Below are 14,831 nucleotides of genomic sequence, written 5' to 3' on the forward strand. Positions count from 1 at the left end.
TTTGAATACTATCTGTCAACAACTCTAAATTAGTTTCAAGATTCAGCAAGGTACCTAAGGTCCTGAACAAATCCCTTCTGCTTGAACCAGCCTGGAAGCCAGTCACACAGTCAAGGCTCCAGAGGAGCATGCCTTCTCTCTGCTGCTTAGCCCCCTAGATTCCTTCACCCCCACTCCATTTGTATCTCATTAAGAAATTTTTAAGGTTCTAAATAAATGAGAGCCCTTGTCCCCATTTTCCCAACCTCCACCATTCTTTGACATATTTCTTTGACATGCCTTACATCACATGTCCAGCAAATGCATGGTTTATACAAGTAGCACCAAGAGTGTGTAAGTTTACAGCCTATCTTCTCTCCTCCATGTTTCTGGAATATATCTATACTGACACATCGATCTAGTCCATCCACACTTACTGTTGCAAAATGCCATATTCAGTAATTTAACATTCCTAATGTCAGAGATAGAAACTAGGTCATTTCTGCTTTTCTGTTGATACCTGACATGTCCAGATGTATTTTCATTAAATTCTGCATCTACTTCAAGTTGAGAGCTAAATCATGAAGGGAAATTGTAATCAACTTGACTAGCCTAGCATGCTTCCCAGTGGTGGCACCAACCCATTTTTCTCCCCAGCTGTGCTTGGGAGTGCTTGCCCGCACTTCATGTTCTTGTCAACACTTGGCATTATCTATCACAGCTAAATATTTTTGCTAAACTGGTGAGATTTTGTTTTCATCTTTCTTTCCTCAATTCCACTGAAGTTGAGCAATTCTTTTGGTCTAATGACTGTTTGTCTCCTCTGTGAAACTGGTCTTTCTGAAGTTCTACTAGGGCTCTATTCAACTTGTCTCACCTCTCCTGATTTGTTTTATTTATGAATTCCAAACTATCTCCTTTTCAGTCATCTGTGTTCTGTGAACAGCTGAAGCAATCTTGAACAAGAGGAAAACATGGCTGAGAGCATTAACATGCCTGATATCAAGCTGAGCTAGAGAGCCATAGGCAACAAAACAGTATGGTATTGGCACAAAAAACCAGATCAGTGGAACAGAATAGAGGATCCAGATGTAGATTCAAGCAATCTCAGCCAAAGATTTTGGTTTTGACAAGCCAAAAACCACAGTGGAGAAACAAAACAATCTTCAACAAACAGTGCTGAGAAAACAGGAAATCAACATGTACAAGAATGAAATAGATCCTGTACAAATTCCACTCCAGATGGCTCAGGAAGCTCAGAACAAAGCTCAAATGAGCTAGAGAAAGTGTGCTACAGGAAGTACACCATAGGAAGTGCACTATAGGAGGTGTGCTATAGGAAATATGCAATGGGAAGTGCACTACAGGAAGTGTGCATCAGGGAGTATGCAGTAGGTAGTACACTATAGGAGGTGTGCTACAGGAAGTACGCAGTAGGAAGTACACTATAGGAGGTTTGCTACAGGAAGTATGCTGTAGGAAGTACACTATAGGAGGTGTGCTATAGGAAATATGCAATGGGAAGTGCACTACAGGAAGTATGCTATAGGAAGTATGCAATAGGAAGTGCACTATAGGAGGTGTGCTACAGGAAGTATGCTACAGGAAGTGCACTATAGGAGGTGTGCTACAGGAAGTATGCTACAGGAAGTGCACTATAGGAGGTATGCTACAGGAAGCATGCAGTAGGAAGTACACTATAGGAGGTGTGCTACAGGAAGTATGCTACAGGAAGTGCACTATAGGAAGTGTGCTACAGGAAGCATGCAGTAGGAAGTACACTATAGGAGGTGTGCTACAGGAAGTATGCAGTAGGAAGTACACTACAGGAAGTGTGCTACAGGAAGTATGCAGTAGGAAGTACACTGTAGGAGGTGTGCTACAGGAAGTGTGCAGTAGGAAGTACACTGTAGGAGGTGTGCTACAGGAAGTATGCAGTAGGAAGTACACTACAGGAAGTGTGCTACAGGAAGTATGCAGTAGGAAGTACACTGTAGGAGGTGTGCTACAGGAAGTATGCAGTAGGAAGTACACTACAGGAAGTGTGATACAGGAAGTATGCAGTAGGAAGTGACCTATAGGAGGTGTGCTATAGGAAATATGCAACAGTAAATGCACTACAGGAAGTATTCTACAGGGAGTATGCAATAGGAAGTGTACTACAGGAAGTGTGCTGTGGGACAGAGACACAGGTTTTCTAAAAAGGACGCTGGTCATTCAGGAAGTAAGGCAAACAATTGACAAATGAGACCTCATGAAGTTGAAAAGTTTCTGTGCAACAAAGGACACTGTCAAATGAATAAAGAGACATCCTACAGGACAAGAAAAATCTTTGCCAGTTATATGTTTGATAGAGAACTAACATCTCAAATATACAAAAAAAACTCAAGAAAAACAACCTGATCACAAAAGGGAAGTGAGTTGAACAGAAGAAGCTTAAAGGGGATGTGCCTTTCATTTCTACACTCCACCCCATCTCTGTCTCTCTAAAGGAGGCGTGCCTTTCATTTCTACACTCCACCCCATCTCTGTCTCCCTAAAGGGGGCGTGCCTTTCATTTCTACACTCCACCCCATCTCTGTCTCTCTAAAGGGGGCGTGCCTTTCATTTCTACCCTCCGCCCCCATGTCTTTCTCTCTTGATTTTGAGATAGGTTCTCATTCTATACCCTCAGCTGGCCTTTTGCTCACAGCAACTCCCCCGTTTCAGGCTCTCAAGTGCTGAGATGACAGGGATGAGGCACCAGGTCAATGCTATCTATTTCTAATAGATTGTCAGATGTTAGGAATGTTGCTGAGTATCTATATCTCTATATCTGATTCTAATAACCTGTTGGATAATCTCATTAATGTTCATAGTCTTGTCTAAATATCATCTTGGTTTCTGCATAATTCAGTGAAATACACCTTTAGGCAACTTTCCCCATTCTCCCCAGTTCTCATACTTCCTTCTCCTCTTTTCCTCCTCCTCCCTTTCTTCCAGAGGAATGGACCTCCAGTAAGGACAGCAATCAGATCTTGCTTCTGATTCTAACGAGAATGTATCTAAAATGTCCACATTTAATGTGATAGATGTTGTAACTTTTACACAACTGGTCCTCAAATTTGATATGTGTTGGAGTCACCTAGAAAACTAACGCCATGGATGCCAGGTGTGCTGGGAAAGGAGCAGACTGCACCGCTGCATTTCCACCGTGGTCCTCTGGGGTTCTGCTTCCCAACAGAGGAGAGCCACTCTTGCTCATGAACATTCTATCACAGATTCTCCCTTCTTAACCCTGTGAGAACATTCCTTAAAACGCTTGCTTCAATGGTGTTTCATAAAATGCCCTCTTCTGCAGTCTCTTGAGCTATTTCCTCCATCAGCTGTTTATACAGTAATATGGCAAATATGTTTCTAAAAATTAAGCCATCCTTACTACCCTAGAAAACATTTCATCCTGTAATAGGTAATGTATTTTTAGAGTGCTGGTTTAGAGAATTATGCATCCAGCTCTTTACCTATTTAAATTTTATATCCGAGCTGAGGGTACAGTTCACTGAAAGAATACTTGCCCAACATGCATGAGACCATGAGTTTACTTCTCATTATAGGAAAAAATTATCAAGCTTTATTTATGGAACTGAGCCATAGAGGTTCATGCCTTTCTGCAATTCTCCTTTCCTACTTAGAAAATAGTTAGCACAAGGTTAGCTGCAAGGGGCAGAAAAATCCAAATTTCAATAGACTGAATGAGACAGCAGCAAGTTATTTGTCTCTCAAGAAATTCTGAGTGGATGGTGGAGACCTGGTGTAGCAACAGCATGCGGTGGAGGGCCAGGGGCCTTCCCTCTGGGGTCTACTGCCGATCTCCTGCCTGTAGCTCCCTCACCCAGTACTGTCTCCTCCTGCAGGAGGATTGCTGGTGGCAGGCACGGAGGGCAAGCAGCACTGTGGAGCTATGTCAGCATGGAGCAGACACTGAGACCAGCCTCGCTGCCTTGACTCATGACTCGCCACTCCACATGCTGGTGTGCTCTCCCAAAGCAAGGTACCTCGAGAAAGAGGGAAGCTCCAATGCAGGAAATATGGACAACGGTTCCAGGCATCCCTAGGGAAGGCAGCCAGGGAGAAAGCCCAGAGTGAAGGGGCATGGAGGTACCCGAGAATGGCTTTCCCAGAAAACCGGAGAGACACACAGTGTTGATGAGATCACGCCGGTCAAGAAGCACACTCTGATGGTTGCTGCTCTCAGCACAATGACGAAGTAGCCGTCAAAATCCAACTCAAGTGAGGAGGGATTCGGCTCACGGTTTCATGGGAATCAGTCTGTCGTGGAAGGGGGAGGGGGAGCGGACAGCTAAGTATAGGACTGCAGGGGCCTGCAACTACACATCTCCAAGGCCTAACCCCACCTGCCACAAACTTCTCAAACAGCAGACTTGCTTGGGAGCAGCTGTTCCAGCACAGGAGCCTGAGGCAGACAATCAGACTCACACCACAACATGCACTAAAAGGTTACGGGAAGGGCAGAAAGGGACAAGGTAAACAAATGGAAAATTTTTATTTAAAAAAAAATCAATAATTTCATGAAAAGAAACTTGGAGAGTAGATGTGTATCTGTAAATTTAAATGTTTAACCTAAACAATATCTGCATAGGCTCAATATAAACATGGAGTAGACAATTAAACCAAACGTGTGATATGTTTTCTGGAAGGAACATGAAGGAAGAGAAAGAGTCACAATGGCATAGATGAACTAAGTTCTCAGTTATCATGCTAGGGCTGTCTAATACTCAGTAAATCAAAAGAAAGCATAATACCACCATGTTTGGAGGTACAGAGAGCTGTGAGAACCAAAAATAAAGTCAAAAATCATTGGAAATGGTGGGAGAAATAATTGTGGGAAAGACTTAAGGTAAGGGACTGTACTGGCTGGTTTTGTAATGTTAACTTGACAGAAGTTAGAGTCATCAGAGGAAGGAGCCTCAGCTGAGGAAATGCCTCCTTGAGATCCAGCTGTAAGGCATTTTCCCATTTAGTGATCAATGGGGAAGTGCCCAGCCCATGGTGGGTGGTGCCATGATGGGCTGCTGGTCCTGGTTTCTACAAGAAGGTGGGCTGAGGAAGCCATGGGAAGCAAGCCAGTAAGCAACATCCCTCCATGGCTTCTGCATCAGCTCCTGACTCCAGGATCTTGTCCTGTTTGAGTTTCTATCCTGACTTCAGAGTGGGCACTAAGAATTGAACTTGGGCCCTCTGCAAGAAGAGTAGATGTTCTTAACCACTGAGCCACCTCTCTAGCCCCAATAAATCCCTGTGATTTTCCAAAAACATTTTTAAAACATTCAGCCCTTAAATGTACAGACATATACTATTTTAATAAAATAAAAACAAAGGAGAGTCATGCTGTCTGACATACTAGAGACATTATTCCACAGACCTCTTCCTTCTCCTGCGTGGCTCTGCGATGCAGGTGATTTGTTGAGACCCCAGAACTACAGTCTGGTGATGGTGACCTTCCTTCTGAGGAGCTCTACCAGCCATTTCGTAATCCTTTCATGTCTCATTGCTCTCATACCTACCCCGGTATACTTTTCCCTTAACTAATTTTGGTGCTTAGAGAGAAAAACCTTTCCTGAGTCATATACAGAAAACTCCTGCCTGATTGGACAGCCATTGAAAATGCTCCTGAAAGCAGTGTGACTCAGAATGAATTGTCACATATTACATATTCTACAGTAAATGTTGTTGTTGGAGCCAGGAACCGGCCAAGGCCAACAAACAATATTGGGAACACTTTGTAAGACTTTGATGTTACTTTCAAAAAGACTTTGGAATTGACTGATGGGTTGGTTGGTTGGTTGGTTGGTTGGCTAATTGATAGAGTTTACTTACACAAATTTTAGCCAATAAAAAAAATTAGTCACAAGGAAAGCAAGCATTCCCTGGGTGTCTACTGTATGGACAGTATGCTAGGGAACTGAATAAGCATATTGTCTACTTTAGTCCTGGCTGCCTTCCAGAGAAGTGAATTGAATTATCCCCACTTTACATACAAGGAAAGCAGATTCTGGAGACACGAAGCAATTTTCCCAAAGCCACCCAGCCAGCATCCAACCCAACCGTCAAGTCTTTTTTGTAAGAAACTTATTTTATGACAATCCCCACAGCTAATCCCAGCTCTCTGTGATCCCAGAGGGCATCACCACTTAAGCAACCATGTGTGATTTAGTTTTGTCTGAAAGGAAAAGTTAGAAGACAGTGACCTAATCAGAATTTTTGAAGTATGATTCTTCTGATAGCCTTGTTAACAACAAAAGTTTATCGACCTAATGATTAACTAAATGCAAGTCAAGACTTAAACAGGCAAACGGGAGAGAAGGCACTGTGCTGGGTACAGACGAACTGAAGCCTGCTCAAAATCGCTCCACCTCTCAAGTCTGGTGACCTTGGAGAAACTGTTTCAACTTCCAGGATGATTCTGGAAGACTGGGGGTGCACATCCCTCAGAGAGGCTCTGGCCATTCAAAGAGAGAAGCCTGCAGTGAGATTCAAAGTTTGCCGTTATTACAGAGCTTTCCAGTTGCAGTTGAGGCATTTCCTCTTGCTATGTAAATGAAATTGCATCTGTGTGCACACGCCTGAATGCTCACTAAGTGAAAGTATGCAAAGGAGATGCCCCTGTGCTTGTCCTGAGGACAGATGGGCACCCTAAGCATCACTCACTCCCCCCCACACACACACACACAGCCCAAAGAAAGGAAAGCAGTGACTCTTTGTGGATTGCTGCTCCAGACACTGGACAATCCCTGACGAAGGTGAGGAAACCAAAGATTACCATGCACCTTTCATCAGATAGCCACCTCTGCTGTGCTCATGTGACCCACGGGGCTGACACATCAGGCAACCACAGAAGAGAAAACACAGCCCAGCAAACAGAGCATAACGGAACTGCCACTTCACACAGGGACACGAACAACAGTAGAGAGCGGGTCACCTTTGCAAGGAGCCCTGACCTGGAATCAGATGACCAGCAGGAGAACCTTGCCTTAAAGGACAGCAGGTGACTTCCACTGACATCAATGGTTTTCTGACGAATAATAAAGCTGAATTCTCATTGTTCCCTGAGCAAGGTCAGACGCCTTATTGAGCCTTGCTGGAGAATGTTCTGCTCTGAATTCCCTCAGTTCGGTTTTTAACCAAGTCTCAGCAACAACCCTCTACCGTAATATCTCTCTATTTTCACCACCTACCCCATTTCTCTCTGTTGTTATTTCAGCACGATCGTTTTCTTCCAATATGCTAGCAACAAAAACAAACAAACAAAGCCAGATTTTGCCTACCAACCACACTCACATCAGAATTAAAGAGAAACCAAGCTGCTGTCACATGGAATGCTGAACAGCATTTCATTGCTGTTTTATTGCTTTTCTTTTTTTCCAAATCAGTCATTTTATAATCAAAGACTCCATAGCTACGTTTTCTATGATAACTCATTCAACAATACTGAGGCTATTGTTGCAGGCCCCATTCCAGGTGTAAAGGCTCATCGGTGACGCACAGCAGAGTGGGGGACTGTGTCCCTGCACCCGGAAGCAGTCTCCCTGGGGTCACATGCCAGCTCTGACACCAACCAGCTGTGTGATCTCTGCAAAGCAGTAAGTTTTCCATCCCTTGCTTCTTGGTATATAATAAGAATAATGGCTATGTCATTGAGCTCTTAGGAAAATGAGTATTTATAATATGCTAAGTGGTGATTCTAGAAGCATACATGATACAAAGCAGGTATCATGTAAATGATGGTTACATAAAATGGGACTATTAACTAGCAAGGGAGACCGGGTAATTAAACAAATAAATAAATGAACAAGAAAGTCAAGCGAATAAGACAAACACCCCGCCAGATGTGTATAATTAAAGCATATTCATGGCCCTCGGTGGGGGTGGGTTGTTGGATGGATTCTCCACTGACAGAGGTGAGCTCAGAAACAACTTTTGTCTTGGTAGCTTCTGGAAGCAAAAAGGACATGTTCCCAAGCCAGAGACTCACCCAAGGTAAAGATTAACAGAAGATGCTGTCCTCATTAACTCCAAGTCCCCAGGGGGCCTGATGATTTCAGTGAATGCATGACATAGCAAAAGATCTCTCTGTTCATCTTCCCACAGGTCTGCATGCACAGTTAAGTTACAGAAGAACAGGAAAGACTGGAGGGGGTGGGGGTGAAGAGTAAAAGCACTGATAGATGTGTCCTCAGAGAGTGTGGATACAGACTCCGGCTTGCATGAATTTGTTTTCTTTGTCTAAAACAATCCCAAGCTGTGAACTTGTGGTGCTCCTGTGTGCTAGCTCCCCTGAACTCTTGAAGATCCCATAAGTCATATTTTTTGTGCCATTAAATAATCCTACCAATAACCAGGAAATCAAAGAGCAAAATATGATGTTCAAGACTACCAAGAAATAAGACTCTGTGAGTAGGAATTGTCAGAAAAGACAAAATAGACTTCTCTCTTAATTAGGATTTCTATTGCTGTGAAGAGACACCATGACCACAGCAACTCTTAGAAAGGAAAAACACTTAATTGGGGTGACTTACATTTTCAGAGGTTTAGTCCATTATCATCATGGCAGGGCATGGTGGTGTACAGGCAGACATGGTGCTGGAGAAGTAGCTGAGAGCCGTACATCTTGATTCACAAGTAACAGGAAGTGAACTGTATCACTGCATGTAGCCTGAGCATATATGAGACCTCAAAGCCCGTCTCCACAGTGACACACTTCCTCCAACAAGGCCACACCCACTTCAACAAAGCTACATCTCCTAACAGTGCCACTCCCTTTGCGGGCAATTTCTTTCAAACCATCACAACCTACAAAAGGCTTCAAACTTTTGAATAAATGGAGCTTATGTGGGTTGTATTTAAGGAAATCATATATATATATATATATGCCTTCAAGAAACAGGACACTATAATGACCTAACATATCTGTAGTAAAACTAAAGAGAGTACTTATCAAAGATCTAGTTACAATGTATAAACTTGTGGGAGTCTCTGGGAGTCCAGCTCCAACCTGTGGAAGGGTTCTTTCGGGGAGGAGAGAGGAGAGAGGAATGAGGAAATGATAGATAAAAATATAGAAAGAAAGAAAAACTATATAGAAAGAGATGATAAGAAAAATAAAGACATATGATAGCTTCAGGAAGGCCCTGGATCAATACCCAGTCACCTCGAGGCTTATTCCAAAGGGCTTTTTATACAATGCCAAGGAGCAAGGCAAAAGACCTCCCCCTTTCAAGATCAAAGCACACCACACAGCCAAGTGTAGACCCTTCAAAATACCTGGTAACCACACTCGTAGCCAAATCATCCCATTATGCAGCCCTGCTGGGTAAAGCAAGCTCAGATTCTATCCTTGAGTAAGGTCTTACTAGGAAGCCTTTGTGGGCCTCCACATAAAATAGTGGAGAGATTTAACAGCTTTTTAGGTGTAGCATAAAAGAGAGAATATATCATCATATGGCTCAAAAGGAATAATCCAGAACACATCACAGAAAGCCAAAAGGGGTGGGGGAGAGAAGGTAAATTAGAAACCATAGCTGGACACACTAAGGAGGCAAATCAAAAGAGAGACAGAGGCAGCTGGCAATGCTTGAAAAACTGGCTGGGAGTTGTCAAAACTGAGCAAGGACTCAGATTAACGAAACAATACAACAAAGAAAAATAATCCGTATTTATGTACTGAATAATAGTAAGAAAATCTAAGACAATGAGAAAAATCTTAATAGCGGAGGGTGGGGTGGGGAACCAATTATGTTTAAACGAAGTTACAGATTGACAGTTAAATTCTCAACAGAAATAATGTAAGGTGTGTGTGTGTGTGTGTGTGTGTGTGTGTGTGTGTGTGTGTGTGTGTGTGTGTTTAAAGAAAACAATGAGTGACCTAAAATTTGATACCATCAACGATACCATTACCAGAACTGGAACAAAATAACAGACAAGGGCTTAAAGAGACCCTCACCAGCTAACTATTGAGGAAAATACGAAGGGTAGTATCATGGTTAATCCCAATTGTCCATTTGAGGGGCTGTAGAAGCACCAGAAGAACAAATCTCTGAGCATGTCTATGAGGGATTTCCTAGATTAATTGTCAGTCCATGTGGGAAGATCCACCCCAAATATGAGCACCACTGTTCCACGGGTCTTGACTCCATTACTCTCTGCTTCCGGCTGTGGATATGATGTGACCAGCTAACTCCGATTCCTGCTGCTGTACCTTCCCTGCTGTCCTGGTTAAGTTTGTTGTTGATGATGTTTATCAACTTGACACAATTTAGAGTTATTCCAGAGAGGAAGCTTGATTGAGAGAAGGTCCCCACAGATTGGCCTGTGGGCATTTTCTTGATTAATGATTGATGTGGATGGGTCTAAGCCTGCAGGGTTGGAGTGGTACTGTCCCTGATTCTGTAGTGCTGAGTTGGGTAGAAAGCAAGGTCAGGAAGCCATGGAGAGCAAGCCATAAACAGTACTCCATCATGGCCTCTGCTTTAGCTCCTGCCTTCGGGTTTCTGCCTTGAGTTCCTGCCCTGACTTCCTTCAGTGACTTGGGGTGAGTAAGCTAAATAAATGCTTTCCTCCCCAAGCTGCTTTTGGACCTGGTGTTTTATCACAGCAATAGAAACCCTAACTGAGACACCTGCCAGGATGGACTGTACCCTGGAACTGGGAGCCAAAGCAGACCCTTCATTAAGCTGTTTGATCAGGCATTTTGTTGCGGCAACAAGATAAGTAACTAATAGAGATATATTTCAGAGAAATATGTTCTGAGGGAGATTATATGAGACATAAGGACTACAAAGTAATAGGATAAACAGAGGCCACTGAGAGGATGAAAGCAACATGGGCAACTTTAATTTAACTTTTCTATGGAACATGGCTTAGTGGGGGCAAGTGAGTTGTCACAAAGGTTTCACTGGGGTAACAGTGTGACTGAAGGGCAGAGACTTTTGGGGAAGAGCAGAATAAAGTGGCTGAAAGCTGGTGTCATGTGACCATGTAGAATTGTGTCACATAGGGCCTGTAGGTCGTAACAGTGCATAACAAGAGGGCGCTATTGAGGGGCTGTAAGCATGGAGATCATTGTTGTGGAATATTATTTTAAAATGTATTACACTTGTTTATACTGTGGAATATTTGTTTAATGATGCAAAGATGTGTTGCATTCTTTTATGCTGCATTTGTTTAACTTTGTGAAGCTGTGTTACTTTGCCTGTCTAAAACACCTGATTGGTCTAATAAGAAGCTGGACAACCAATAGCTAGGCAGGAGAAAGGATAGGTATGGTAGGCAGAGAGAATATGTAGGAGGAGAAATCTAGGAAGAGATATTGAGGAGTAAGTGAAGGAGAGGAGGACTCAAGGGGCCAGGCACCCAGCTACATAACCAGCAACAAAGAAAGAAAGAAAGAAAGAAAGAAAGAAAGAAAGAAAGAAAGAAAGAAAGAAAGAAAGAAAGAAAGAAAGAAAGAAAGAAAGAGAGGAAGGAAGGAAAGAAGGAAGGAAATAGAGGGATAAATAAATAAATAAGGGGTAGAAGGAAAAAGAAAAAAGAGGGGGAAGGAAGGAAAGGACGAAAGAAAGGTATATAGAATAGAGAAAGACAAAAGCCCAGAAGCAAAAGGTAGATGGGATAATTTAAGTTAAGAAAAGCTGACTAGAAACAAACCAAGCTAAGGCTGGGCATTCATAAGTAAGAATAAGGCTCCATGTGATTATTTGGGAGCTGGGTTTCACCCCCCACCCACCCTATCCCCACCCCACCCCCACCGCCGCCGCCACCACCGCCTGCCAAGAGAAAAGATCAAAGAGCAAAGAGTAAAACAACCAACTACATTAAGTGAGCACTCTGGGGACCATGCGGGTACAGGATGGATCAGGGACAGAGTAGGAGAGGTTATGCAGATAGGTTCTGGTGAGTCCGGTGGAAATATGTGATGGTTTAGATTATGGAGGAGCAATGAAAGTGAGGGGTGGCAGATGAGTGAAGGGGCACTTAGGAAATCAAGTTGACAGGCTTTGGTTCACACTGGGTTGGAAAGTCAGCAGAAGCAGGAGCTGAAGACATAGCTTCAGACTGAACATTTATGCTCTGCCCCACAAGCAATGCTATTTAGAAGTGGGGCAGAATTAATGCTTATGTGGAAGACCATGAGCAGCTCCTGGAGGCCCGATTATGAACAAGCAAGGTCACCGGACACTGGCCCTGCTGGCGCCTTCACCTTGGGTTCCTCAGTCTCCAGAACAGTGGGAAATGAATGTCCAGATCTGTCAGCTTCCTGGTTGCATTAGTTACTTTTCCCATCGCTGTAACAAAAGACCAAGAAAATCAACTTAAAGAAGGAAGGGACTATTTGAGCTTAGAATTTGAGAACCTAGCTCATCATGGTGGGGAAGTCATGTGGCTTAAGCTAGGTCTCTATTGCTGGGGTAAAGACCATGATCAAAGGCAACTCGGGGAAGAAAGGGCTTCTGTCATCCTATAGCATATGGTGAACAGACGTCGGGGCAGGAACCTGGTAACAGGAACTGAAGCAGAAGCTAGGGAGAAATTCACTTCCTGGCTTGCTCTCCAAGGCTTGCTCAGTTTGCCATCTTGTACACCCAGGAATAACACCGCCCACGGTGGTCTGGGCCCTCCCACATCAATCATTAATTAAGAAAATGCCCAATAGACTTGCCTATAGCAATCCGATGGAGGCATTTTCTCAACTGAGGTTCCTCTTTCCAGCTAACTCTAGCTTGTAGCAAGTTGACCAAAAACTAGCCAGGACATCATGGTGACAAAAATGTAAAATGACTGGTCACATGACATCGCAATCAGGAAGCAGAGAGAGAGAGATGAACGCTGGTTTTCACTCACTTTCTCCTTCCCCCTTTTATTCAGTCTTAGATCACACTCCTTGAGATGGTACTGCCTGTGACAGAGTATCTCTTAGGTGATGCTAAATCCAGGCAAGTTGATAATATACATTAACCATCATACTAGTCTGTGGTACATTGTCGTAGCAGCCCAAAATGCACGAAGATCTTGCATTCCAGGTTGCACTATTACACAGGTATGGTGCCAGTCATTTGGACAGAAGATTCTGGAACAAGGGCAGATAATGGATGTGAGAGATGATGCTGAGAGATCCTGCTTTCCATGTATTTAAATTGATGTGTGTGTTGGTTACTTTCCCTTTGCTGATAAACCATCATGACCAAGGCAGTTTCTAGAAAGAAGGTTTTATTGGGCTTTATGATTCCAGAGGGATAAGAATCCATCATCGACAAAAGCAGCAGGCATGGCAGCAGGAACAGGAGCTAAGAGCTCACATTTGAACTAGAAGCATCAAGCAAGAGAGCAAACTGGCGGTGGGGTAAGGATTTAGATTCTGAAAGCCCACTCCCGGTGACATGCTTCCTCCAGCAAGGCTTTACCAACTAAATCTCCCCCAAACAGAGCCAGCAACTGGGAACCAAATGTTCAAATGCCCAAGACTATGGAGAAGACTTCTCATTCAAACCACTCCAATATGACTTAATGATGAAATAATCGAGGAACCACATAAAAGCTCCGTTTTGTAATTCAGAGAGACATGAGCTGAGGACACAGAGTCAAGACTCACCTTCTTGTAAATGATATTTAAGGCCATGCCTAAGACAAAGATGGTCAGGAGACTTAGGGCTGAATCTCAAAAAATATCCAAAGTTGTAGTGTAATGACTCCAGCTCTGGTGTCAGGTTGCCTCATCCTGCATCCTGGCTCTACCACCACAAGGTGTTCCACCCAAAATACCACTTACATTCTCTGTAATAGCTACCAGCTGCTGATAGGATTGAAAGAAAGAACACATAGATAGCAGGAGGCATGATACTGACCTCACTGGAACAGCAATAGACAGACAGACAGACAGACAGACAGACAGACAGACAGACTGACTGACTGATTGATATGGCAGCTTGCCCTGAGATTATCAATAAGAAGGAGGACTGAGAAGGAGCCACCATGGAGGGAAGGAAGAAGATGTAAAATAGTGGATGTTTTAAGAGGAAGCTGATGGTGTTGACATTGCAGATAGGCCAAAGGAGAGTGTCATTGTGTGCTCTCACAGTCCCAGGGATGTGGAGAAGCCATGTTAGTGGAAGAGGCAGGGTGCCACACCTCCCTGTGAGTTACAATGAAGTGTGTTAACTTCAGCACATGAAGACCGTGCATCTGAGAACCAGGCAGAAAAGAAATATGCTTGGTTCCATCCGAGAATCATGGTGACAAGAAAGATGGTTGGTTGATTCCAACAAGAAGGAAGACTGGTGAGTGGAGAGATCTAGGTCAGCGGTGGTGTTTGCCTAGCATGCTCAAGCTCCAGGGTCGCATCTTCAGCAACCTGACAAGAAAATCAGGAAGGAAGGCTGCAGACATCTGTTGCTGGAACAAAGATCCAGCAGAGACACCACCACCCCTGCCCTGCAGGACAGCTAGATAGAGCCCTAGCCAGTTCCTGTCACCAGCATTCTGCATGAAGTAGCTTTGTGAAGGAGAAGAGGCTATGGCTTCCAAACCCATGATCTGGTGTCAGGACCCCTGGGGAACAGAGAGGGTAGTGGGCCGGCTCAGAGGGCTGGCTGTGGGGACTGACTTGCAGAGAGAGCTAGCTCTGGACAAAATTTGGCCTCGCTTAGATCAACTGCTTAGAAAACCGTAGGAAAGGAACATCTATAGATGCTCCAGGAATGTGTCTAGGAGATAGGATGCTGCAAGTTGTAGATTCTCCTTTCGTGCCTGGTTGCAGTGCCCACTCTAAACGGTTAAACGAATTTAATAGTGATGTGAAT

The sequence above is a fragment of the Peromyscus maniculatus genome, chromosome 3 (assembly GCF_049852395.1).
Source record: "Peromyscus maniculatus bairdii isolate BWxNUB_F1_BW_parent chromosome 3, HU_Pman_BW_mat_3.1, whole genome shotgun sequence".
Lineage (NCBI taxonomy): Eukaryota > Metazoa > Chordata > Mammalia > Rodentia > Cricetidae > Peromyscus > Peromyscus maniculatus.